The 21940-nt window shown below is 41.4% G+C and overlaps 1 protein-coding gene across 1 annotated transcript in view; it reads left to right on the forward strand.

The window, feature by feature from the left end:
• The first annotated feature begins 8856 nt into the window (after window positions 1–8856).
• The window catches only part of ARHGAP24 (Rho GTPase activating protein 24), a 220499-nt gene continuing 207415 nt past the window's right edge, over window positions 8857–21940 (forward strand). The window contains exon 1 of the mRNA XM_037395508.1: window positions 8857–9180. The gene's annotated coding sequence lies outside the window, so the exon portion shown is untranslated. The remainder of the gene's footprint in view (window positions 9181–21940) is intronic.

Consider the following 21940-nt stretch of genomic DNA (forward strand, 5'->3'; position numbering starts at 1 on the left):
TTTAGGCTTTACTCTTCTAGTTTAGGTCAGCATCATATAATGGACACAGTAAGACCTCATTTACAGTACTGAGAAATAATGTATCGTGCATTAAAGCTGAAGTGCAGATAGAACTGTTAGTGAGACTTTCTAGAAAGCAAACACATCACTAGTAAAAGGCATCTGAGCTTTAACAATTCGAACTTTTATTTCATTTTCATCTAGCCAGGGTCACAGCTGAAGGGAAACAGTAGATAACAGAGTCCAAGTGATCAGTAACATTGGTGAGGCACTGAACACTTCTTAACCATTTTTGTTGTGGGTGTCTAAGTAACTAACTGCAGAGATATGCCTTAATACACAGTTGAAAGAATCCCAGGCATTTAGTGATATCACCAGTAAAATAAAATTTTAAAAAGCAAAATGATGGAATGCAACTGCAGCCTTAATAAAAGCATTTTCAGTGCTAGGGTAATAAGAATGCGTTCATAAAAGTAACAAAAAGCTGGTGAGTTTCCTAGAAGAATTTTGAGGAAATGAACAGATATTGTCCACTATAAATGCAGATCAGTAATATTAAAATGCTTTGATGTATTAGTCCATGGCACACTGACAGGGTAGGCTGTTGAGAGGGGTAGGCAATGATGAATTTATCTGGAAATGTTTGTTGCAGTAGTAAGATTAGTGGATGTTAATAGCCTCTGATGTAGCCTGCATGCATATGTGGATATTCCAGGAACGCACTTAAGTTACTACAGTATAGATTTTGCAGGCAACGTCCTGCAAACAGATTGCCTGTGGCTTTACCAAAGCTCTTTGAAAATGAGTGAGGTTCCCCTGGCATACAATGTGTTGGTGACAGGAGGTCTAGATTTCATGCAGGTATTGTATATTCATGGCACCTAACCTGTGACAATTGCTATTACATAGTGATATAGTGAGATAAGACTGGAAAGGATACTTGTATCTGGAAGAAGGTCTGTGAAAAAAATGAGATTAGCATGATCTGGGAAACGGTATGCTCAGTTTTTAAGGCATTGTGCAAATCCTGATAGTAGCAGTCTTGACACAGTAACTTCACTGAATGAATTCAAGGCATTTTAGAGGTCCTCTTTGCATTTTTTTAAAAATAAACCTGCAGTGATATGGAACAGTCATTTGTTTCCATCATCCTTGCTTACATTTGCTCAGTAATGAAAGCTGACAAGAAATGCTATATGTGGAGGTTTTATTGTCTTATATGAGTCTTCAAAACCAGAATTTCTGATTTGTCCCTAGTGACTAAGCCTGTTGTCTCATGCAAGTGTGTTCTGTGGACAAATTGTAACAGTCATGTTTAGTTTTTGCTCCCTTGTTCTTTTGTTGTGATCTCATCATGTTAGTCTCTACCTCTCTTTCCATTTGCATCTTTAATGTAGCTAATCAATGTGCATCTTAAATGATGTAGCTCATATGATGAGGTTTGTCACCCTGCAGAGCTGCAGTCCAACAGGTCAGGACTGCCCTTGGGGAATCTGTGTCAATGTTAAACATTGATTCTGTTAGATTCCTCCTTTTCATGTGCCACCAGGGTAAAATAGAATGCAACAGTTGTGTTCATTTTCTCAGCTAAAAATTAGAGACATTTCCTAATGAAAGCCATTTGAGAGATTTCCTGCCCCTCTATGCTTGTTCTTTACTGATGTACCGCAACAGCAACTGACTCAGAGGGCAATGTTTTGCTGCAGATGTCAGCAGAAGTCATTGCTGTGATAGATTAGGACTTGGGGATTTTTAAATGGACACAAATTGTGCCTTGTGCAATAACTGTACCTGTGCACTTGCTGTAAAAGCTGGTTTTTACCAGAAAGCATAGAAAGGAGTACAATGTCACCCCAGGAGGATGTTCTCTGTGGTGTTCTCATATTTCAGCTTGGAGATGATCCTTGACAGTTAGGTGAATTAGTGCCCTCCAGACAGGGCGTGCAGACAGCTCAGTAGAAGTCAAGGAGACTGTGAAATACAGGCACAGTGACACATAAATTTATTGTTGAGGGTTTTCTGAGTTCTTTACCTGTTGACTTAACTGTGTTAAATTCTTCGCATTGGATGCATTTATTCCTGCGATCAGGTTCACTGTGGGGTGCTGTTTTTTCTTTGAAAATTTACTGCTGCTTTATGGGATGGATGTTTCTGTTTTTCCATCCAGCCTCTTGAGAGGCAATGTAAACTGGAGCTCCTGTTTACTGTTGATAAATAACTTTTACTTCCTAGTGACCTGAGAAGATTGCTTGGCCAGTGGTGATATCCTCTGAGCTCTTACAGCTTGAGGTTTTTTTTTCTACTGCTTAAGCTGGTATGTTGCTTATGAAAGTGGAGTAGCTCACAGTCTACATCTATGTGAAGGTGGGGAAACTATGCATTTAAACACCGGTTAGCAGGAACATAACTATACTTTTAAGTTCTGCTTGCATTCTTGTGTATATACATTTTAAGTGTATCACCAAAATAAACCCTGATGTAATATTTTTGGTTTTGCTAATTTCAGCTAGGCTGCTGCAGCTGCTAAATAGACAGCTGAGGAGTTTTATGTAATGTATTGCAGAATGTAAGCGTAGATGTTAATTTTTAAGGGGAAGAATTTTTTTTTTCTTGCAGCGTCAGTGTTCCCAAGAGGGACAGGCTAAAAAGCTGGCTTTTTTTTTCCCCTCCCCCCCCCCCCCCCCCATGTGAATGTCAGCTTCTACAAAGATCCCATTCTCTGGAGGGTTTAAGTGTTTAAAAGGAACCAACATTATTTTTGAATGTCGCTAAGGACTCTCTGACATGTCCATTGTCAAACTGTGAAGAAAACCCATGCTATATCTGTATTTGAAGGTTTTGCTCTCTATATAGAAAGGAACAGAGGTAAAATGTTCTGTTCTAAGCTGTCCTGTGCAAATAGGATCCAGAATTTGCTGATTTGAACTTTGATGTTTAATGGTAAATTAAGATTCACTGTTGGAATGGCTACATTAGGGAGGGGATTTTTAATTACATTCCTTCCTACCTGCTGCCATTCCTCGTAGGAACACATATGCTTGTGTTCTCTGCTTCTGACCAAAGACACAAGGTCAGTTACCTTCTGCCTGTCCTGTAATTCCAGGAGAAATTTGCTTAATGGCTGGGAAAGAATAGTATGTTCATATTAGTAAGGGCTACTTCCAGAGTAATCTTGGAGCAATATTGGAGGATGTTTAGGAAATCAAAGCCAAGATCAAAATGACATCTAACGTGAGATCCTGGCAACAGCCTTGTGAAAAAGTCAAATCTTGTAGTCAATGAGTGCTTAAATAAAAACATTAGTTTTAAAGGTTTCTGTTGATGTACCTGGTTGTCTTGTTTCTACATTTTGTGCATTGATCTGTCACACCATAAATCATCACTATATCTACTGAAGCTTTTTTCTGTGTCTTCTGACACTTTTCAATTTCTAAAGAATTAATATAATTTGAAGCATGTATTAGATGGGTGATCATCTTTTCCTCAGTCAGAATACAGTTGAATCAGCTTCCTTCTGTGTGTGTCCAGGAAAACCTTGTTTTGTTTTTTGTAAGGTTTTAGTGCAACTCTAGACTCAACAATCTGGACTTGGAGGAAGTAGACTAGATAAAATTGTTTGGGCTCTTATAAGAGGAGGAGAAATTCTCTGCTGAATACTGACCTCCAACCTAAACACTAGATTATTCTGAGCACTTGCACAGAAAGGAAGAGGGAAATGATGTAAATTATTTAAAAAATTTGGTATTATGGTTCTCCCATGTGACTTGATGTATGCCATGCAGATCTTAATTGTCTTACGTTAGTCCCAGTTGTCTAGACTGGAAAACAGAACATGTGGTTAAGAATTATGTTGCTGAGTGCAACTAAAAGTTGTGTGTGAGGTTCAGTTGCCGAGCACAGGGCTGGAAGAAGTTGTAAGGCACAGAAAGCAGAAAGTCTACAAACTGGTGAGTAATATCTTGCTGCAGTTGAGAGAAGTGGATGTGAAAGTGGCTGTATGTCTGTGGGTTCTCTGAGATAAAATGATTCCCAGCTGGACAACTAGATTTCATAGATTTGAAGATGCACAGATTATCAAAACATTCCTGATGACTATGACTAAAGTCTCCTGTGTGTGTAGGGAAGATTACCTACAGTTTTCAATCCTTTTTCAGATGTGTCAGGTTTTGGCCCTGTCTTTGAGCACTTTCATGTCTCTGATTTAGGGCTATTAGTGTAAGTAGCTTGACTAATTTGTGAAACATCTTGCAGAATCTGTCCCTATGGAAACAGTAAAGATTTAAGCCACTTTTCTAGGTTTCGTCAATTAATTCTGAGTGTGGCTTGTCCTTTTCTTGCTGGGGACTAATGATATAGAACGATATTTATTCAGCGAGCTGTGGTTGTGTTTTCTACCTTGTGGCTTTAGATTTTGCTGCAACCTGCTATATTATATCCCAGTTCTTTTTGACTGTAATATTGACTGTAATATTATTGACTGTAATATTGGATGAATGAAGGAAACAGTGGTGAGCCAGTACTCAAAAATAGCCAACAAATGTTGGAACAGTAGTGTTTAAAAATTGTACATCTTCCAAAATACTCCAGACACTGGGGAGGTAAGACAGATTTCATCTGTAAAGTGGGTTAGGGGTTAAGGTGAACTGATTTCCATGAAACTGAATATGGGAAGTGACTATCCAGCCTGCTCTATTGCACAACATAACCGCTGCGAATAGGATGAGAAGATATTTCCCAAAATGTGTAGTGAATTCAGTACCACCTTCTCCATCAGTACTAGCCAACAGAAACTGCAGGGGCAGCAGATGCCTTCAGGGTTTAGTTATATTGAAAAAAGTGTTTTTTCCCGTTTTTTTTATACACTTGTCCAGTTTGTTCACCAGACAGTAGTGATGCCTGCAGAGAAGCCCTGTTACAAAGACTGTGTATATACGCACATGAACACATAAAGAGTGAGGCTTCTGTGTATACTCTATGAAGTCCACAAGCTGTGCAGACCCCCTCTTGCTAGATCAGAAAATGCTTGCAAAATAAGACTTACTGAATGAAATTATTTTTTGTTGTTGTTGTTTGGCATCCTGTGGGGCAAAACTTTTCAGTGTGTATCTTCAGGTGTTAACAGTCACACGGTTAACTTTAGCAGTAGATTTTAAACAAATAACCTGTTATGCCTTCTGCAGTGATGAGGTGAGAAGGTGAGGCTCTGCACAGAGCAACAAAGTCAGTTTGCTGCTTCCACTGGTATAAAAGGCTTTAAGGGCAAGAGGCTTAGTAGTGGACTGTAAATAGTTCAGTGGTGGTAGTAATTACAGATCCATTTCTACATAAGATGAGCAGGGAAGAGGGAACTTGGCTAAGGTACTCCATGACCCCCAGCTAAGTGACCCCACTTGCAAAAGGAGCATGTTTGTCCAGAGGTGTAGAGTTATCTTTGGAACTGCCTGCACTTGCCCATGGGTATGCCGTGCCTGAGCAGACTCACTCTGTCCCATGCAAATGCAGTTTTCATCCTTCCCATTTGTTTGATTGCTTGGTACAGTGTATCGGGTTTGTCCCATTAGATGTTTTGAAAAAAACCATCATGTTTTTCTTCCAGACAGAAAGATTCAAAATTATAATTCCCTGCTACGCAAAGGTCAAGTCTTTGTGTCCCAGTCTGCTCAGGTAAGATATCCAAGAAGTTAGATAGGAGCAGTCTTGGCAAGGAAAACTAGCTGGGTACCTACCAGCACCAGCCCAGGCTTTTCTTAGTCTTAGTGGTGTATTGCATGGAGTTGGGTAAACCATTTCCAGTTACAGATCTGGTCCTGCTGGCCCTTCGCTGATGTAGATAATGAATGAGTAATGTTACTGATGATGTACACACAGAAAACACAAGATGGGGTGAAGAGTTTTAATGTGTCTTGCAGATGAGCCCATAAAGCTGCAAATATGAATTGTTTTATGTTCTGAAACTCAGCTTGAAAAGGATATCAGCTAGCAAACCATGACTGCTGCAGAGAGAAAGAACAGTAGCAAAGGGCCACCAATAAGAGAAGGAAGGAAATCTGACTTCAAAAGGTCTCCTCATTGTTATTGTTGTAATTATGTATTAATAGCCAGACTTCAAATGTGCGGTTCTTCTAGGATATGAGTGGCTTTGCAGCTCAGTTTTTGAAAGCACCCATGTTGCGGGCCCAAGGCTGTGAGCTTTCTGCTGTGTGTGAGCAGTTCTGGCGCAGGACCAGGGGGTCTGCGTGTGCCCACTGCTGCAGCCAGCAGTTCCAGTCTGCCCTGCAGCTTGCTTCCTGTGTGTCTCTGTGCTTAGGAAGTACATTGTGCCACTCTCCTTTCTCTCTGGTAGCTGGAAATTTCCCTGGGGTTACTTCTCTCTTAAGAGAACAGTACAGTAACAGAACAGTAATTTCCTATAATTTAAACAAGAGGTCTTGTGTGTTAATATGGCTGTTGTTCAAATAAAGGCACGGAGCTGCGGAGACGAAAGTTACAGAAGTGCCTGCGTTAAGTTTTTATATAGTGTCGATTACTGTGATGCATAAAGTGAGGCTCCCATATGTACAGGCACCTCATCAGAGCAGGCATGGTCCTTGATGGTGGAAGGCTTTCCAGCCCATTAAAAAATGTTTTTTCTAGTATGTCATTCTGGCTGTTCTCCTTGTGAGCCTGCCTTTGGCAGCTAACCAGACCGAAGGCCAGCACAGGTATCCTGCTGTGCATGTGTTTAATTGTGTTCTCCTCTTTGCTGTCTAAAGTTTGTGCATGTTTACTTTCTCTTCTTGAGCAGCCGTGTATCTGTATACTCTGTTTACTCTTGGAGGGAAAAAAAATTACACTGGTGTAGTGGCAGCAAGACTTAGTGTTTCTTCAAACTGGCGTGGTTGTTGGGACAAGCTGCATTTTAGCGAGGTGCAGCATGCTGTCCCTGATGCTGAGGACCTCTGTTGGCCTCATCTCTGAATTTGGCAGAGAGATGATGGGAATGGTTTTGCTCTGCCTTCTCCTTGTTTTATCTCTGCGGACTTGTTTTCAAGGGACAGGAGTGGGAACCAGCCCTTGGGCTGAGTGGCTTGCATAGTTCTTTTTTCTGGCTGACTATTCTCATGACAGACGGGGAAAGTGAGGAAGGTGTCTTGGGTGTATTCCCCTTCATGTGCTGATATCTGGGCTGGCTGCTGCAGGCCTCAACCCTTCTTGCAGTATTAGTGAGAGGCAGAGTTCAGAGATTTGATGAACTGTGAATAACCAGGCAGTTGAATGATTTTTTTATTATTATTCCACCCCACCCCCACCCCCGTTAAAAGCAGAAGCTGCTCCAGTGCAGTGGTATCCCATTATCACTGCTGCAAGCTATAACATGTCATATGTTAACAGTATGTAAATGTTCTTCAGACCTCATCTATTGAAAAACTTCATAGACCTGAGGAATTTGTTAAACTGATTGCTTGCAAAAGGCTGTAACTATGTCTTGTAGTACTCAGGAGTTTTTAGTGCTGTCACATTGGGTGGAGCTGGAACCAGCAAATGCAGAATTCTGAGAAGTGGGTCATGGGAGGGAAGTCGGTGGAAGTGTGTCTAGGTCTGTCCAAACTGCATACTCATCAGATGCTGAGATTCTAGGTCATGCAAAACACTTTTCCAGCTTCTACAGATTTGCCAGCTCCAGTCATTAGAGGAACACCACGTGGCTGGTATGTGTAGCTGAAAATGGGCAGGGTTTTTTTTCTTAAGTGTGTACAGTATGCGGAAACTGGGTGTAAAAGTGTACTGTTGTGCTGTTTTCAGCTATTATTAGTAGTAATTTTTTCTTATAACCTCATTGTGGTATAGTATTAGAGACTGCTGCTTTTTCTCCTGATGGGGATCTGAAAGATGTGACCAGTAACACAGGGCAATTAATATTTTCCAAGAGAGGTTGTTTTTCCACCTAAAACCAGTACTGTGGCATCTGATGTGCTGGAGTGAGGTGGTGGGAGGGAGGACAGAGGATACACATCATTACTTGCACCAAGTGTGGGGAAGAGTGCAGCCTCACGCTCACTGAGTCACCCGGGAACAGACGACAGTCATGCTATTCAGAGAGGGAACAGCGGCTCCTGAAACCCAATTACAGCTGCGGTTCCCATCATAACTCCCATCCTGATTTCTGCTGTGTGACTGAGTTGGGGCTGGGCCTGCGGGAAAAGGCATGCAGACCTTGTGCAGGTTCCACGGAGACCTCTGTCAGGTCCACCCAAGGTAAAATCCTTAGTCCCACTTAAACAGACCATCGTACCCAGTCGCAGAGAGGCAGGCTGTTGAAAGTAGATGAGTCAAGACCACTTAAGAGTGTGTCTGGTTGACTGAAGAGGCATCACAGGCGAAAATAAAAAAGGAGGTGGGCGGCAGCAAACATCTGTGTAGGGTCACAGGGTGTCTCTGTCAGTTGGTGGCCGTATGCAGCAGGAGAGGAGCCCCTTGCCCCAAGGGCACGATCGAGTTGCTGCTGCTGCGGCTGCTCGTGTAAGGTCTCTGGCAGAAGCGCATGGTAGCGCTGAGAGGAATCGCAGTGCGTAGCGCGGCTGTGTCCTACCCCTGAGAGCGCAGACCCCGCTCCGCAGCACCAGCAGCATGGTGAAGCAGCTCACGGAGGGTCTCCAGGCACTGTCGGGGAGGCGGGTGCCGTGTCGCTGGGATTTCCAGAGATGTCTGGGAAGGGGGCCGGATTCCTCCCCGGCGCTACAGCAGTGCCGCTGGCGCGCTCCAGAGCTGACAGCTGCCAATGAAATCTGAAACGCGGGGCTGTGTCTGCGGGCTGGCCCTGGGAGGCCGTTCCAGCCTCTCGTACTGTATATTTACACATTCATACACACACAGCCACTCTTTTTAACTTCTTGGGCTGCTCCTCCTCGTGCGCCAGCTGGGATTTCTGGAGGACGTACGGTGGGGAGCGCAGAGCTGCTGTGTGGTGGCGGTAGCCTTGGGTGTGCGCGGATCGGCTGAGCGGCTGAGAGAGGGGGAAGGAAAAGAAACTTCGGAGTGCAGTCAAGCTGAAACAAGCTGTCACTCTTTCCGAATTTGTCTCAAGAAGCCACCGTGTTTATGGGTGAGAATATTGACCCTGCCTGTGGAAGGTAGGAGTCCTGGTCTGGGGCAGTTCCGGAGCTCTCGCTGGACTGGGTCAGCGCTGCAGCTAAAACCCGGGTAGGTAGCATCGCTGTGATTTTTCTCTTGGTGACAAAACCGTGTGGTCTTTGCAGGACGAGTAATTGCTGCAGACCAGGAAGCAGTGGCAGCAGCTGTCTGTGAGTGTTACGGCTGGTCTTGCCTGCTGGAGGGTGTGTGTGTGTGGGGGCATCTCGAAGTGGTGGTGTGTGCTGTTATTTCCTAACAATGTCAAATACTTTGTAACGGGATTCCTTTTTGTTGGTTTCAGGGGTACAAGCAGAGTATGTGTCATCTGACTACTTGTTAGCTTAAATATAACTAAAAGCCCTTTGTGCTTTCTGCAATCTCCATGTTAGTGTTCATCTTCGAATTTGTGATGGTTGTCTTAAAATCTTCCTCCTCGTACACAAATATCTGTAGCAGGCTTTCAGAATCAAGGTTCTCACTGGGACAGACTCGACAGCAAGGACACTGATAGTAATCACAAAAGAGTTTGAGAGTCTTCAGTGGATTTTTGAGCTACTGAGTGGATTTCTTTTTAATGGAGTAATTGGCTTCCCCTTTTTTCCCCTCTGTTGGGCTTGTATGTATCTCTCTATCTTTCATAGTAGTAACATGAACGTATGTTGTCAGTTTGGGGGTTTTCTTTTTTCAGCAGTGTCAGCAATAGTAAGTAATTCATGTTTGATGATGTTAGAAACATTTTTACAACAGATGACTGGAAAAAAACAGCAGGGTATTTTTAGATAGGTACCCTTGTCCTGTATAGGTAGAAACAAGAAACCAATTTAGTTCCCTGTGTAGCATAGTGAGTTCATAACACTGAATTTGTCTAATCTGAATTCTGTTTGTCTGTGTTAAGTAGCATGGGTGCTGGGAGAAGGTGAAAGCTCTTATTAGATCAGCAGGTATTAAGATGCTGTTAGGTTAAGTTTTTCTGTTGCAGAGTAGTTCTGTACCTGGAAGGTGACAATAACTTTTGTACATTCGGGGAAAAAGAATTTCCTGTGAGGTAAGAAATAAGCGAGGGTTTTTTATTAATACAAGGGGCAAAGCATCCAGTCCTAGCTAAAAATCATTGAAGTGGCACCTCATACTCACAAGAAGACATGTAGAGTTAAAAGCAGAGGTAGAGAAAAGCGAGTGAGAGTCAAGTGCTTTGTTTCCAGTCCCATGAAATTTTCATGTTGTGGCAGGTTATGTTATTGCAAAAGGCATCTTCTAGTACGTGATACAGTGACTTGTGTTAAAAATAAATGTGCTTCGAACTCGTGTTTCTTTGTGCATGGTGCCTAAACTTATTTGTCTGCCTCTTCTTTGATTGTTGTCCTGTCTCTCAGCTGCTTTTTTCCTTCTCTTGTTCTTGGTTTTCATTCTTAATGAAATTAAGTAAGTTTAGTTTGGAATAAATAGTTTGCCCACCCAAGGGAAAAAAGAAAGGCCCACAGTAAGTAAAAAAAAATAAAAAATAAAGCCATGTAGAAAACTCTGCTAGCAACATGATTCTGTGTGGAAGACACCACTTCTTCGCACTGTATGGCAAAGCACTTCTGTGTGCAAGTGAGAGGGAGCCTGTGGGTTATTCCTTTAAAGACTCTCCTGTGTTTGCATGCAGGCTGGTGTGTAAAGATCGCTTTTATTAGTGGTCCTATAGCTAGGTTTAGTTTTCATAAGATGGAGTTAAGAAAGCTAGAAATGAAGATCCCTTAAAGGAAATTGCCTCACAAGTAATAGTTTGAACTTCTGATAAGGTCATGTCTTCAGAAGTAACTAGAATAGAGAAAACCCCTTCGAGCTCCATGTGCAGCTATTGTACACAGGTCTCTCTTAGGACCTTTTCATCTCTTGCTGCTTGATTCAATATCTGTTTTTTTTTAAACACACCGGGTTGGGGGGGAAGGGAAGGAGCTGAAATTCACAGTGGGTAGTTTGAAGTGATTTGCATCCTATATTACCTTTAGCTGTCTTCTCTGCAGGCTGTTTGGTTTTTATTGTGACCTGATGGCCTTTGGAAGTATGCTTTATTCCTGGAGCTATTACTTACTTGCTTTATCTATATTGGACAGAGGGAATGCTTGACAGGAGTTGTTTTTTTTTAAAAATAACCTTCTGGAACAGAGTGCGACACTATAATATTGGGGTGGCATTGGTGTTGTAAACTGTCTTGCAGGTGAATGAACTGTATGTTAGCTTTCAGCCAGGAAGAAAAAGAAAAGGTTTTATGTTGGCATTCTAAAACAAGAAAAACACTGGTATATAGGGTTTCTTCATTCACTGTCTGGACCTTGACTTTCTGTAATGTGGAGGACTCCAGGTTAAGACGAGTGGCCGATAATGTTGGATGATAGTGAAACACACAGCTTTCTATGAAACTTGTTACTCCACTGCTAGTCTTGGGAGGAACAGAAACTTAAAAAGATAAAAGAGGCTAAATTTCCAGCTTAGATTCTCATCCTACATGTAAGACTGCAGAAAGTACTAGTGGTAAGATTTGGTCTATGTTGGTTTCTGTTATTATGCTAAAAGCAATGATTTCAAGTTAGATATTTTTTTATAGTTGTTGCCTGCATTTATTTAGAAAACATTGATTAATTGCCTTTTTTTTTTTTAAATTGGAGGAGAAAAGGTGGCTCAGTTCTATAGCAATGAAAAGGGTATGAAAATACCAGGCATCTCAAAGATGGGTGTATGTCAGCTTCAGCAGCATAGCAGACTTCAAGTCCTGTGCTGAGACAGATAAAAATCCTTAATCTGTAGAGATGTAATCAAATGATGCTGAAATCCCAGCCTTATAGCAGTGGGGAGGGCACACAGCCTTTGGTGGCAGCAGTACTGTGGGAGCCAGGAGCCAGGCTGCCTCGCCATGGCACTGTGCATGAGCTCCCAGAAGCAGCTGGATAGTGTTAGGAAGCAGCTCGCTTTGGTTCTTGTGGTGTCCCAACCTTGCTAGGACAGCCAGCAGCTGGTGCTTGCCAAGCCTCATGGTTTTGTTGTCTTCACTTTCAATAGGTACATCCAGGATGTGCCTGCAAGCATTGAGTTTATGAAGTGACTTTTGGTTAGCAAGCTGGCTGTGGCAGCCTGTCTAGGTGGCAGATCTTGATGTGAGGAGCTCCATGCAGAGAAACTCCTTCCTATTCTGCAGCTTCTTGTACTTTTCCTGACTCCTCCTACTTCAGCATTTTGCCAGTTACATTTTTGTGATCAGAGTGTGGATGCTAAGGACTGGAGTGAAGCTGTAAATTTATTTTGTATTTGATTACGAATCAAATGTGAACCATAAGGGTCCTTGATTAGGTCCCATTTATAAGCTAGGTCATTTATTTTTGAAAATTATCCTGTTTTGCTAACAGAAAGTCACTTGATGAACTCTCAGTGCTCTGCAGTATATTCACTTGGTGTAATTATCATCAGTCTTAAATTATGTGCTTTACTGCTTGTTTTATTTCACTGTCTTTAACTACCAGCTTTGTTAGCTCTGGTTGTTATTAGCTTTTTGTACGTTTAATAGCCTTCTCAATACAAATTTCTGCTCCTTCTAGAGTTACTATTGTTCTTTACTTTCTGTTTGTAAAAGCAGAAAACAGAGTTCCTTCATTATGTTCTCCCATTCTTTAGTGATTCCAGCCTTTTAATAAATGGTTTCCAGTTTTCCAGAATGCTTCTAGATGTTTACCAGCGCTGGAGGTAATACTTAGGGTGTAGTCCTGCGAAACCCAGAGACACAATGATTTTATACTGTCTTTTTCCTTGTTAAATAGTCTTGTGATGTCAGTAGAGATGGGGCTGTTGTGTTGAACAGGGACCTTGGTTCTTTCTTCAGGAGGATGCTCTCAGGTGCTGTCAGTTCTTCACAATTTGTGTGTCTGCTGAGCAAGAACACATGGGCTGGTGCACAAACAGCTGTCTGTTAGTCACATTTCCTCTTTGCAATTAACGGCTTCCTTCGTACTTGTCACCTGCACAGTTTTTAACTCATGATCTTTTTTAAAAAAAAAAATTTTCTTCCAAGTCATTGGCTAAACTGTGAAATAAGATCCCCTGAGACTAGAAACCACCTGCAGTATGATGCTTTTTTTTTTTTTTTTTTTTACAGTCATGGTTTTTGACTTATCTGTTAACTGTTTGAATAAATTTTGTCTGGCTGGCCCAGCTCTTGTTTCATTGGACTTTCCTAATGAAAGTGTCATGCTCTACCAAGCCAGAGGCCTTGAAGGAGCACACAAGCTCAGTGATTTTAACAAACTTGCATTGTTTACTGTTGTACTGGTTAGTTTGGAGGGGCTTTCATTCTCTATGGCTCAATGAGACAAAATTTAGCAACAAGTCTTGAATTCCTTGGCAATGTTTATACAGTTTCTTGTCATGAAATAACATTCATTTTCCTATATTTAATTCTGTTCAATTTTGTATAATAGCAATTATGATTAGTAGCTCTTTAGTGAAGACATCTTGCACGTCTGTTGCTTCCAAAATTTAACTGGTGTGTCCTGTTGTCTTTTTACTACATGTGTCTTTGCTTTTAGAGCAGTTTAAATTTTAATTGGGCTGATATTCTTGGCCTGCCAAATTGAACAATCATGAAGTGTTATAAAAAGTAAAACGCAAAAACCCAGAAGTTTGTCTGTATCTTGAGGGCAGTATGATCCCTCTAGGTCACTAACTGGGAGAACCAAACATGTTTTTTCCTGCGTTAGTGTGGTCTGGGCCAAAGTGTGTTGGTTATTTCCATATTTTGAGGTGTTTCCCTGTTTTGCAAGGAGGTGAAGTGCTCCTTCAGTAGGCAGAGAAAGTAGCCTTCTGGTTAATTCTTACTCAGATGACCTGACCTCAGCTCCAGTGGTAGCATCCTGGATTTTCCTTAGGCTGCCTTTCTAGCTGTTTCTTTAAGCTCCCCCAGCTACCACATCCTCCTTTGTGAGAAGAAAAATGTGAAGGAGGATAGTGGTGACACCAGGGAAGTTGCTGGCTGCCTGAAAGTGCTAGTAGTTTGCAGCTTAAGCTGGAAAAGGTTTAAAAAAGGGTGAGAAGAACAGTCAAGGGCATAGCACAGCTTCTATCCAAGAAACAGTGAAGCAGGAAGGAGCTTTTCAGCCTGGAGATGAAATGACCGAGAGAACTGCATTAACGAGTGGCAAGGAAAGGGTGAGCAGAGGCCAGTTCTTCCCTCATTTTCCAGTACAGGAATCCCAGGATGTATCCAAGAGTGACAGCAGCAGGCTCAAAACAAATGAAAGGAGATAGTACTGTGCACAAGATGCAAATAAAGTGTAATCAAGATGCACAAGGGCTTGCTGGAAAATGTTGTGGTTAGTGAAGGGAAAATCCAGCTTTAAGGGTAGCTAGCCAAAAAAATTGTTGCATGCTTGTCTGGGTTACCCTGCTTGTCCCTGAGGTTTTACTTTAGTCTCAGTTAGAGACAGGATGCTGGGCTGGGTGGACTCTTTCCATCCCCTTGTAGCCATCTGTTTGTTCAGTTTTGACCCTCTTTTGTTTGGATGTTCCTTCTATAGGGGGAAAAAATAATTTGATATTCTGTTTGTGGCTTGATGGAAAGGAGCTGAATGACTACAGCAGGCTGTTGCTATACGTGAAGGCTTGCCTTCTTCAGCTGGAAGTGTGTGGCTGTAAGGAAGGATAAGAGTTGATGTTGCAAAGCAAGTTGTGATGAATCCTTGTGCTTTTGATTTTTAAAGATTACAACCCTGTTTCCAAGTAGTGCTGTAGGCACGTGCGTGCACAATCTTAGACGGTGAGTGTTTAGAAAATGAATCACAAGAGTGGATCACATGATTTCAAGCGGAGCAGACCCCCTGAAGCATGTTGGAGCTTATTTAAGTAGAAAGTCTTTCTCTACATACCCAGCTTGACAGCTGGCACTGTAGAGGTGAAAAAATAAGAAGCTGAAGCGCTACCCTGCTCTGACAGTCCCAGTGTGCTAAATGACTGTTTAGCAAATGGGAGAGCACTACAGTCAAGGGTGACTTAAAGTATGCTTAAGGCCCCTCCTGAGTTGGTTGAGAAAGAAAAATGATGCAGAGGCTGCAGACAGTTAGCTCTGCTCCTTGTTCTTCAGATCCTGCGCTGTGGATCAGCTAAATGTGGTGACTGCCCTCCACAGCCAAAATGTCTGGTAATTCTTTCAGTATTTTGGAGGAGGAAAAAAAGTTTCAGTAAATCCCTAAGTCTGGAGGAGCTGCGCATTCTATGATAGCTCCAAGAGCTTGTGGCCATCATGGCCATATGTATTTATAACTGGCTACTTCAGCTGATTAATACTGTAATAGAGTGCTAATCATACCTACTTGGGCTTTGACTGAGAAATAAGAATTACAGTTACTAATATATAGCACAGAGTACGATAAAACTCATTCTTAATGCTTCCCATTGGAGCACAACAGATTGCTGCAAATCAAAGACAAATATATGAAGACAGACATGTATCTAGGAGATGAAGACAGACTTTTGGAAATCTATTTATTTAATGATATCATCGCCGAATTACCAAAGTATTGTCTTGGAAATTGTGCTGAGTTATTTGGGGTCTTAGTGGTGGTGTTAAATGTGAGATAACAGTGAAAAAGCTGGGCTGTACATCTGCTTATAATTATAAATTACTTACCCTGGTATTTTGATTGTCCACAAGAAGTCAGAGCAAGCAGCTTATTTGCTGTATAACCTTTGTATGGTGGTGCCTCTGGGCATTTCCTTCAAGGGTTTGGGTTTCTGATTTTTTTCTGGTTGTGTGTGTTTGTGTGTCTCTATGGTGGGTTTGTGTTGAGCTTTTACCTCTTATCCGTGATTGAGATCAAAATTACATGTCAGATGCATGGATAGTCACTGTGGTTACCCACTACTAAGCGGTCTTGCAAAACACAAAACAAGAAATCTTGGATGCTAGAAAGAAATCTTATCTCTGGCAGCTGCAATATTTGTGCAGCTGTTCCCACAGATGTTTCTTTTATTTGGTCTTTTTAATTTCTCCTAAAAAGCAAGTGAACTGAGGGAAAAATGTTAAAGGGCCTGCCTGGAGAATGAGAAAACTTCCAATAACTTGTAGTTTGGAGATAGTGATGTACCTTGTTTTAAAAGGATTGTGAATTCTTACTTTATGTTTGCAAGTACAAAGCCTGTTCAGTCTCTGTATTCAGAAAGCTTTGCAAATGGGCTTTGAGAGTTCAGAATCTTTGGGGATCTTAATAGCATTGCTGGAACCTAAATCAATTTGATCTCAGTAACTCCAATGTAAAATGTGCTGAGTTTTGAAGTGAATAGGAGAAATCCCGGTCAAAAAGCTTGTTCTGACAGAGTTTTGCAGTGTGGCTAAAAATGAAGTTTCAGAATGAAAGCATAGTAGCAACCCTTCCCTCCCTCCAGGTCGGTAGCTGGTTTCCAGACTGGAGACTAATTCTGTTCATATGGGTTGCCAAATATCATTCAGCATCCACTGTAAGACAGGTTTATTCACCGTTTTAAAAAAAGCAAATACAGTTCCATTATATGGCTGTGGGAATTCTTGAAGGTGCCGTTTTAAATACAGTTCAAGTAAAAATTATTCAGAAGTCAATAAATTAAATGGAATGTAAAACATTAACATTTGGGGCATGATGCTGAAACCCCTTTGCCTCCGAGGAGAGTACAGGGCTCAGACTGGAGTCAGTTAACTTCATCCTCCATAAATGTATAATAAATAATATTTAGAAAAAACATATATTTGTAGAAGTAGAGATCTATGTCTTGATGCCAGCAGGCTTTCTTAGGTTGGGTTGGGTTTTTCTCGAGAGAGGGGCAACTAAGTAAGCAGCAAGAAACTGTAAGAACGCATGCTGTAAGTAGTGTTTTTGAGTAATGAAAGCTTACAAAACCAGTATGTATCTGTCCATAAGCAAAAGAGACCTGGTGCTTTTGGGTTGTTTAGTTTTCTTTGTAACCTGGTATGTGTGTGATGCCTGCTGCCTAGGCTTAACCAGCCATGGTTCAGACCTCTTTCTTAAGAGAAAATGTCTTTGTGTATTGCACTGAAAATGAGAGAGCAGCCTTAATCTCTGCACATAAATGCATCAGGTCGGTAAACATCAGGAAGGGAACAGAACTATTTTGGGTGATAATGCAGGAGTAAATTTGTGTAGGCTGACCATGAGTGTGCTGGGATGGAAAAAAAAAATTCTAACAGAGTAAGGAGTTCCTGGGTAGGCTTGGGACTGCTGGGTTGGGGGTGAGGGGAAATACTGAAATAGCTGTTTTGATGGTGTTTTTTCAGTATCTGAAGTAACTGTGTTGCTGGCTCCCATGGGGCTTCAGAAGCTGGGCCTAATGAATTGGGAGGTCCTGTCCTGTCAGGCCTGTTTGTCATGTGTGGACAGTTGTGAAAGGATAGCCGGGTCCCTAACCATAGGAATATTTTACATGTATTATAAGAAGTGCCAAGGCAACAATAAAACTGACGGTAAATAAACATGCTTGCAGTAGGACCCTTATTTTCACTGTGATGATTCTGTCCTGTAATAAGCCAACTATTAATTAATTTCTCATAACTTTACTGATTTTGAAGAAGTTGCTAGGTTTCAGCATTGATGTTACAAACAATTCTGGTCATTTGCCATGATGATTTGACTCCTGGTTTAGTCAGCTGTTACTGCTAGGCTTTACCACACTTAGAAATGGTTGTTGACTCTGCCCTTTGCAGTGGTCTGTGGGTCTTTGTGTGGGAGTAGCCACATCAGTTCCTTCAAATCCTGCCTTCTCCCAGGCGTAAGGGGAGAGGGAAGCTTCTGGGAAGGAGCAGGGGGCAGCTGTGATAATGACTGTAAATTGGGGAACTTGGCACAGTTTCTTTTGCTCAGCACTTAAAGTATCTTGTGGTTGACTGTTGAGTCCTTTCCTGTTTAATATGCGTTGAATTTCCACGGGCACTTCTTGTGCTCCTGCTGACCAGCTGGGCTCACAAAGCTCACAGTGCTCTTGGCTGACACCAGGAAAGGACTAAAGCAGCCAACTGAGTGTGGACCACATGGCACGTTCAGCGTCAAGACTATTTATCATGTAACAAGATTAAGCCATCATTAGCACTGCTGTACAACACAGGCTCACACAGCTCCCAACACCTTTCCTTGGCAACTGGAAAAGTGCAGAACAGGAGTTTGGCATAGGGGTGATCCTCTGCTAGCATTAGAAATAAAATCCTAAATGCTGAGATTCCCTTCAGATGTCTGCGTGTTATTTGATGGCATCACCCCTGGGACACTGCTTTGGAGATCTTCATCTCCCAGCATGAACAAGAAGGCTGTGAAACGTGAGTTTTGCCATTTCATACTTTCATAGGGACTACTAGAAAATAATGCCTTAGCCAAAAGGACACATTAGATATTGTTAGTCTAAATATGATTATGCAGTAAGTATTTTGCACCTTACTTGGATGTCCAGTAAGTCATGATAAATTACTGTACAAAACCTGGTGGAAATACCTAGTAAAGGAAATAATTTCTAGGCTGTGCTGTTACACCAAATGCTGAATGAACCCAGGATGATGAAACAACAATGAAAAGGTCACGCTATTGCAGTGGTGGGAGAAAAGAGTGGAATGATGGGATACAAACAGTACTACTGAGAGATTTCAGAGAGACATGCCTTTGTGATATTTCAGTTTCTTTTCTGAGGATGTGAAAAACCGGCAGTTGTCACTGAGGTGTTGCTGTGGGCAGGTAGGTATCACAGGGAATAGATCCAATTTCACTTGCAGACTGATTACCTTATAGTGCTGCTGGACTGCTGAATTGTAGACAGATTGGGAAGTGTTGATAGATGTGGGAATGTTACACGAGGAGCTAATTATTTCTCAAATGACTAGTCAGAAAGGTTTTGCCTTTTTTTTTTTTTTTTTTTTGCCTCAGAGTTCATTAAAAGCTTTCACCTGCCATTTGGCTCTCCCTTATAAGTTGTTATTACCTTGAGTCAAGAAGGATCCTTAGGTTTTTCTTTGAAAATACAGAGCTGCTTATGCCTTCTCTGGCAAGGGCAGGTCTGTGCTACTGGGCTATGCATCGAGAGTAGGCTTGATGGAGGGGAAATGAAAGGTTTGTGTGGAAGCATTTGTAGTTCATAACAGATGTTTTGTAGGAGGTGATGTTGCTCAAAATGCACAGCTGGGCTGCAAGCCTGTGATGTCCCATGAGCTTAGGCTTCTGAGGAAAAGTTAGCTTTGGTAACTTTGGTTACTGTTGTGGCACTATGACATACATCATTATGGAGCTGAATACCCTCCTCTGCTTTATAGCTGCAGTGTCTTAGGCTGGTGGGAATGTCCTGGGTACAGACAAAAGCAAAACTGAGTGTCTGGGGCCTGTGATGCCACTCTGTTATGAAGATACTTTAAGTTAGGTTGTATTTATTTTTTAATGCCATAAAATATCCAGCAAATCTCCATACGACATGGGTCTTGAGCGGGAAAAAGTGTATGGGAGCTGTGATAACATGTTTCACTCAGCGGTTTGATTTTTGAGCCGCAGATACACTACTTGTTCTATTTTCTTTTTGTAGAAGAGTTTAGCATTTTCTTCTGAACCTTGGAGGTGCCACGTGATGGGCTGCTCTGTGTGTGACAAGTCATCAGGCTGTTCAGTTCCTGCATTACATACCTTAAAGAGCTTAAATGTGAACAGTGTCATGTACCTTAATGATTCAGAGCCTCATTGCTTCTTTCATCCCTAGACGGGGATCAGGTGTTCACGGAGATATGGTTTGCGTGCATCTTGTTTGAAGTAGTCTTGAAGTACTAAAAAACTCCTATGATACCTCCCATTGAGTCTACATCTTTCTCTCATGGAAAGTTTCTCTTTGCATGTTACTGAGCTTTATGAAGTCCTGTTCTTTAATATGTGTGGGGCATACCTCCTCTACATCTTTATGTATTGAAAGGCAGTGTTTGTTTTCCATTTTCTGTCTTCTCACTTATTACATCTGGGATCAAAAGGCAGATAAGAAAAAAGAAATCTATTTTACTTGAAGGATGGTCCCTGTCTGCCCATTTTTACTGTTATAGCATGTTCACATAAAAGAAAAGGTGTACAATTAGCCAAATCTTCCACTGAAGGAATATTTAGTAGTATCAGCAAGGTAAGGTACTTCGGGATTTCCAGGAAGAACTGCTCTTCTGCCCATTTTTTCTACTTATGTGGAATTTCTACTATAGAAGTTGTGACTTGCAGTGCCTACAGTTGTATGTCTTGCATTTGCCCACCCCAGTGCTTTTGAGAATGAGTAAATAAGTAAGATAGAGTAGGTTTTCTTTTATATCCCTCAATAAGATTTGTTCTTGCCTTTGATCCGCACTTTGAAGCAGTGAAGAGGTAACGCTACCTTGGAGAATAACCAGAGGTATTCGGGAATTGCCTAGAATCATGGAAACCCAAGTATCAAGCATGTCTAAAATCTCTCCGTATGGGAAGATTACTGACACTTCCAGCCAGTATTGAATATTGGCTGTGGTATGATAGTACAGCTGAAAGGATACATGCAGACTTACAGATGCTGGCTTGGAAAATGTGTGAAGCTGGTGGTAGCAAGGTCCTCTTTAGATTAGTGTGAAGTTAAAGTCTCTGCTTAAAAACCAAGATGAAAACTTGAGCTCAGAAAGTGCGTGCTCCTGGAGGTCTGGAAAAAGTAGATTTTTTTTTGTATGTGTGTGTTTTCAGAAGCACACAGAAACACAGCTTTTTGGCATCTGCTACAGATGGCTAGCAATAAAAGGGCTGAAGTCTTATCACAAAACCAAAAAGATGATTTATTGGAAATGCCAAGGAATAAATCACAGAGCATATCAGGCCTGTTAAACAAGCTTCTTGGTTTGGGTATGTTTAAAAGAAAGGAGGCTTGAATAGTTCTTCTAGTTTATAAACTTGGATGCCTAGACAGATTGCTTGGAAACTGATATGAGCAAGTAGTTTGTTCTGAGGCTCATTGAAAGTGGAACAAAAAGAAACTGTGTTTTTTGGCTAGTCCATCATTTGCAGATTTTTTGAGGCTAATAAGGTAGAAAAAAAGTAAAGTATTGTGGAAATCGTGACGTGATCCTGTAATTTCTCCCTCTTTAACCAGCCTATTAAAATTTTACAGAGCTCTTTAGAGAGTATTTTTAAGCCACAATTTGTCATATTTTTGGTGGTGGTAGTGCTGAAACAGCTCTGCAGCAAGACTGGAAGGTTTAGCTGAAAGCTTATGTGAAAATACATTAGTTTTGACCAAGCTGTCATCAAAAGGACACTGAATCCCAAGATGGTGTTAGTGAGAGAGAAGATACTTATTTGCCATCCTGGGACAGAAGGGCACAGGGTAAAATTACTGGTTGGTTGGAATGATCTGAATTTTTTTTTTTTTACATTATGCGATTTTTACTGTCCTAGTTTAATACATATATATGCTATGTCATTTAGTGTAATAAAATTATCAGTTCCATTGGTTTACATTACATTTGAAATGAAAAACAAATATTGCTTTAATATTAAGTAAACAAATATTGCTTTAATATTAAGTAGCATTTCTCATTAAAGCCTTGGTGTTCCATTGTAACATTAGAATGGCTAATTCTTTTGGTCATTAAATTTGTGGAGGTTGAAAAAATTTCTCATAGTAGGTGTTCTAGAGATGGGAGAACAATACTAAAGCCTCCGCACTTGGGAAATGGGGAAGAAAGCCTTGGTCTTAACACATCTACACTTAGGACAGGATTGAATTGACTTTGATAAACTGGTGTTGTTCAGACAAGGAGTCCATGGACAAGAAGCAGTGATTTTTCTTGCAT

The sequence above is a fragment of the Falco rusticolus genome, chromosome 1 (assembly GCF_015220075.1).
Source record: "Falco rusticolus isolate bFalRus1 chromosome 1, bFalRus1.pri, whole genome shotgun sequence".
Classification (NCBI taxonomy): domain Eukaryota; kingdom Metazoa; phylum Chordata; class Aves; order Falconiformes; family Falconidae; genus Falco; species Falco rusticolus.